Here is a 6000-nt window from a genome sequence, read left to right as displayed (position 1 = left end):
TCGTACAGCAGCTTGCACCACAGGACACACTACGACATGTTGAGTTCGCCCTCCACTTTTTCGCAAGGTCTGAGGTTGACGACGTCTAGGACTGAACCATTTTATGGACAGCTGAAGCTCATTTTTCTCTGATGGCTGAGGAGAACATACAGAATTGCCAAGTGTGGGGATCTTCACCTCCAGTCAGTGTGCATGACGTTCCCCTGTATGGTGAATGTGTCATCATACGGTTTGGCTTCACAGCTACGTTCATCAATGGCTCAGTCTTCTTTGAACAGCTTGGCACTCAACGATCAGAGACGTGCAGTATGCCTGGCCAGCATGCCATACCCGCCCTACAGGAGAGAGATGCATTCAAGTGAACAGTTTTAATGCAAGATTTGGTCCCACCTGCTTCTTCAAAACACATTTGGAAATTATCGAATTATCAGCCAATCGTTTCCAAATGCTTGCACGATCACCTGATCTCAGTCCCTGTGATTTCTGTTTGTGGGGCTACCTGAAGGACAGCGTTTACCAGGGAAACATTCACAAATGTGCTGATCTGAAGCACAGCATATCAAGAGAGGTAGGCAGCATACCTATGGACATGCTTCGTTCTGCTGTGCAGAATGCAAACCTGCGCTTTCAGACTCTTCTGAACACTGATGGGAGCCATACTGAGCCCCTTTTATAGCAGTAATGGTACTGGTATGTAATGGTATGATGTACCATAGCAGCACATTAAAAGTGTTTCAGATGAATTTATTCTACATTATTTCTCTTCCCCATGTCCTTGACATCAATGCTACCAAGTTTGGTATGCATAGAGTAATTACTTTCCATATTTAATGTGTTAAATACAGAAAGTTACTGACCATATCCAATGAACAAGAGCAAAATTAGAGCAGATCCACATTAAAAACAGTAGCATTCACCTCAAGCAGACACACCAGGATGTTGCATTTCTTTTTTACTGCAGGGTATGTTAATTTTGTTAATGAATGTGTAAACTCTGTATTCTTGTGATGTGGGCTGTGGATAAGGAAGAGATTAAAGAGTTTGTAATAATCAATAATAAATCTTACTGGTCGGCCGGAGTGGCCGTGCGGTTCTAGAGGCTACAGTCTGGAACCGAGCAACCGCTCCGGTCGCAGGTTAGAATCCTGCCTCGGGCATAGATGTGTGTGCTGTCTTTAGGTTAGTTAGGTTTAATTAGTTCTACGTTCTAGGCGACTGATGACCTCAGAAGTTTAGTCGCATAGTGCTCAGAGCCATTTGAACTAACCCAAATTTTACTGAAAATTTGTAATAACTGTTTTTCCAAACACATCTTCATCGACCTTGAAAGTGAGACGCTTGCTGATTTACAAGCAAAAAACTGAAACCAGCCAGCAATGAATCTAGTAAAATGTACGTTCAACAGCATGCATTAAGTTGTTGCAACAACATAAGTTTATTTTGAAAACTCTGAAAACTAGTTTCAGGAGTTGGTCCATAATTAGAAGGGGTAGGCAACCATACCAGCAGACGAATTGCGGGAGCAGCTCCTTTAGCTTATATCCTAGGAATAAATACTGTTTGAAAACACTGGAATGTTGATGATTTCTCTAAAACGCGTCGGAATTGGTATAATTTGTTGTAATAAAGTGACAAAACATCATATTGATGATTCAAGATGTCATTGTTTGGAAAAGAAGTGTCCTAAAAGAACTAGCTTGAAAACTTTGTTTTAAACTTCACTGATGGTTAAGACTAAGTCACCTTCTTATTATTTTACAAATGTGTCAGAATTTCCTATGCTTTTTTCTGTATGATGTTTTACCAGATGAATATTTATTTTATTTTGTTTGCGTTTGTGTGTTTGATGCTTAACTTGTAAGTTATTTGTAAAGAAAACTCACTCCTGGGGGAGAAAGATAGAGAGAGAGAGAGAGGCATAGCACTTTTATATGTATATAACTTCATATATTACAGAATACAGTTGTATGAAAATTATTATTTCAGGTAGTCTGCAGCTCGTTGTCTGGCGGTAGCGTTCTCGCTTGCCATGCACATGATCATGGGTTCGATTCCCAGAGAGTTCAGGGATTTTCTCTGCCTCGAGATGACTGGGTTTTGTGTGTCCTCCATCACCATTTCATCATTGACTCGCAAGTCACCAAAGTGGCGACAAATTTATGAAGGACTTGCAATACAGTGGCTGAACTTACCCACATGGGACCTCCTGGCCAACAATGCCATACGAGCACTTCATTTTATTTTCATTTATTATTTGAGTTTAGGTGCAATTAAGCATTATCACTAGAATCAAATCCTACACTTAATGTCAAGTAAAGCCTCTGTTTGGCACTGACACATTTTTCCCCTTCTAAGAAGTTTAGATCATTTTATATACTATCAGTTTTGCACAAACAGGAATATATATTTCAGTCATGATTTTAACTTGCCATTACAATCAGTACCACACATATATTATGATGTCCATAAAAAGTAATTTCAACAACAGTTCACCTGATTAGCTGGGTGGTAACATGCTCGCCTTCCATGCAAGTGGCGCCTGAGTTCAATTCCCAGGTGGGTTGGAGATTTTCTCCGCTCAGGGCCTGGGTGTTGTGTTGTCTTCATCATCATTTCATCCTTATCACTGGCGCGCAAGTCACCCAATGTGGCGTTGAATGAAATAAGACTTGCACCTGCTGGCCGAACATCCCTGAATAGAGGCCTCCTGGAGAAAGATTCCATACGCTCATTTCCATTTTTTCAACAACAAATGTGTCATACACTTAAATGATCATTTTACATAGACCAAAACAATACTATAGTTGTTTGTGAAACTAAATTTTTATTTCACTTTCAGAAACAAAACAAAGTTGCAAATTATTATCCAATGTATTTTATCACAAATATAGTCACTGTCCTTCAAAAATTATTAGATCACTGTATTTGCACTCAGTTTTCTGTCTGTGAGAAAAAGATTTCCAGCATTTTCACTACATGACCAATAGTAGATGGTAATACCAAATGATTATCAAGTGACTATTGATTTCTCATGTGACTGACGTGTAGAATGAAGTCTTGCTTAAACACTTACTCATAACCTCACTAATCATTAAATCAATGAAATTCTGTGGGCATACATTTTGTGAAACCAGATGCCCCACTTTGCTACCACTTATTGTTCTAGGATGTGGAAAGCAAGTACCGAAGATAATCCTGACATAATAATATGGTCTTGTAGAATAATATTAAACTGATTGATGCAGGAGACCTGAAAAATGAGCCACATTTTCAAAGGATCAACAGAACATTTTGTCTTGGTAGACTGATGCGTCAGCTGTACATTTACCCTAGATACAGTGTTAAGAGATGGAGGAGGCATAAGGGGGTATTGAGTAGGTAATTCACTGTATAAAGACAGTTGATAATCTAATAGTCAGGGAGTTATGTGGGAGGGAGTAGAAAAAAAGGTTATCACTAATTATGGGCTTGGTAGCCGAAACGAGAAGGTAGAAAGACTAATTGAGTCCTGCATTAAATTTTTGCTAGTAGAATACTCTGTGCAAAAATCACGATAGGAGGAAATAGACTTGGAACAGGCCAGGGATAATTTCAGTTAGATTATATCATTGTCATACAGAGATTCTCAAATCAGGTATTGGATTGTAAAGCGTATCCAGAAGCAGGTATAGACTCAGATCACAATTAAGTAATGATGAAGAATAGGTTGAGGTTTAAGAAACCAGTCAGGAAGAATCAGTGTGCAAAGAAGTGGGATATGGAAAGAGCTCAGTAGGCAGTTCAGATGAAGAAGAGTGGGTATCTCTAAAAGGGGCAATGGCAGAAGTTTGGAAGAAAAACGTAAGTAGAAAAAAGGTAGCTGCAAGAAAACCATAGGTAACAGAAGAAATACTTCAGCTGATCGACAAAGGAAAGAAGTATAAAAATGTTCAGGGAAATTTAGGAAAACAGAAATACAAGTTACTTCGCAATGAAGTAAATGGGAACTGCATGGAAGCTAAAGCAAAATGGCTGTATGAAAAACTTGAAGAAATCTAAAAAGAAGTTATCGTTGGGAGGACTGACTCAGCATGTAGAAAAATCAAGACAACCTTCACAGTAATTAAAAACAAGCGTGATAACATTAAGAGTGCAATGGGAATTGCAATGTTAAATGCAGAGGAGAGAGCGGATAAGTGGAAGAAGTACGTTGAAGGCATCTATGAGGGCGAGGATTTGTCTGATGACACGAGAGAAGAAGAAACAGGAGTCGATAGGGAAGAGACTGGTGATCCAGTATTAGAAACAGAGCTTTGGAAGACTTAAGATCGAATAAGACAGAAAGGATAGACAATAGTCAATTGGAATTTCTAAAAAGGTTGGGGGAAGTGGCAACAAAACGTTTATTCACGTTTTCATGTAGAATTTGTGAGACTGGTGATATACCACCAGACTTTTGGATAAATATCATTTATATCTTTCTGAAGACTGCAAGAGGCAACAAATGCAAGAATTATCGCACAACCAGCTTAACGGTTCAAGCATCCCAGTTACTGATGAGAATACTATACAGAAGAATGAAAAAAATAGGATCTGTTAGATGACGAGCAATTTGTCTTTCAGAAAGGTAAAGGCAACAGAGAGGCAGGCCTGAAGTTGTGGTTTATAATGGAAGCAAAGCTGAATAAAAATCAAGACACATTCACAGGATTTGTTGACACGGAAAAAGCGTTTGGCATTGTCAAATGATGCAAGATGTTCGAAGTTCTGACAAAAATAGGGGTAAGCTATGGTGAAAGACGTCTGATATACAATGTGTACAAGAACCAATAGGGAACAATAAGAGTGGAAGACCAAGAACGAAGTGCTCTGATTAAGAAGGGTGTACGAGCGGGATGTTGTCTTTCACCACAAGTGTTCTATCTATACATCGAAGAAGCAATGGTGGAAATAAAAGAAAGGTTCAAGAGTAAAAGGATATCAGTGATAAGATTAGCTGATGACACTGCTATCTTTGGTGAAAGTGAAGAAGAATTAGGGGATGTGTTGCATAGAATGAACAGTCTAATGAATGAAGATTACTTATTGAGAATAAATCGGTGAAAGACGAAAGTTATGGCAAGTAGCAGAAATGAGAACAGTGAGAAACTCAACACCAGAATTTTTGGTCAAGAAGTAGAAGTTAAGCAATTCTGCTACCTAGGCAGCAAAATAACCCATGACAGATGGAACAAGGAAGACACAAAAAGCAGATTAGCACTGGCAAAAAAGGCATTCCACCAAAAGCCATCTACTGATATCTAATATAGGCCTTAATTTGAGGAAGAAATTTATATTCGGAGTACAGCATTGTATGATAGAGAAACATGGACTGTGGGAAAACCGAAAAGGAAGAGAATCGAAGCATTTGAGGTGTGGTGCTGCAGAAGAATTTTGAAAATTATGTGGACTGATAAGATAAGAAATGAGGAGGTTCTCTACATAATTGTCGAGAAAAAGAATTTATGGAAACACAGATAAGAAGAAGGGACAGAATGGTAGGACATCTGTTAAGACATCAGAGAATAGCTCCAATGGTATTAGAGGAGTTATAGAGAGTAGAAAAGATAAAGGAGGGCAGAGTTTGGAATACATCCAGCTAATAATTGAGGATGTTAGACCACATCAAATCAACCAGAAGACTGACGACTCAAGAAAAAGACTTAAGCGCTGAAATATTCTTTATCTATGTAGTTCTTTTTCTTCAAGGTCTTTGCCACATGATTCAAATTACTACTTCACTGCTTGAGGCGACAGTTTAGCTCCTGAAGAAGGTTGATTTCCTTTCTGTTTTGCTTGTTTACTTCAAACACAACTACAACTTTCTCTTGAAAGGGCCAGCGTCATGATGTGGTGCTTATGGATTGAGGGGAACGTCTTTTGGCAACACTAGAAACCTAACAGATGCATCACATTAGCAATAAACATCAAAATTTTTGATGCTCACAGATTATTATTACTGTCTGGAGCAGTAGCTCCCAA

Source organism: Schistocerca nitens, chromosome 7 (genome assembly GCF_023898315.1).
Source record: "Schistocerca nitens isolate TAMUIC-IGC-003100 chromosome 7, iqSchNite1.1, whole genome shotgun sequence".
In the NCBI taxonomy this organism is placed as follows: Eukaryota; Metazoa; Arthropoda; class Insecta; order Orthoptera; family Acrididae; genus Schistocerca; species Schistocerca nitens.
The sequence above is the reverse complement of the archived record's forward strand: the minus strand, read 5'-3'. Positions refer to the sequence as shown.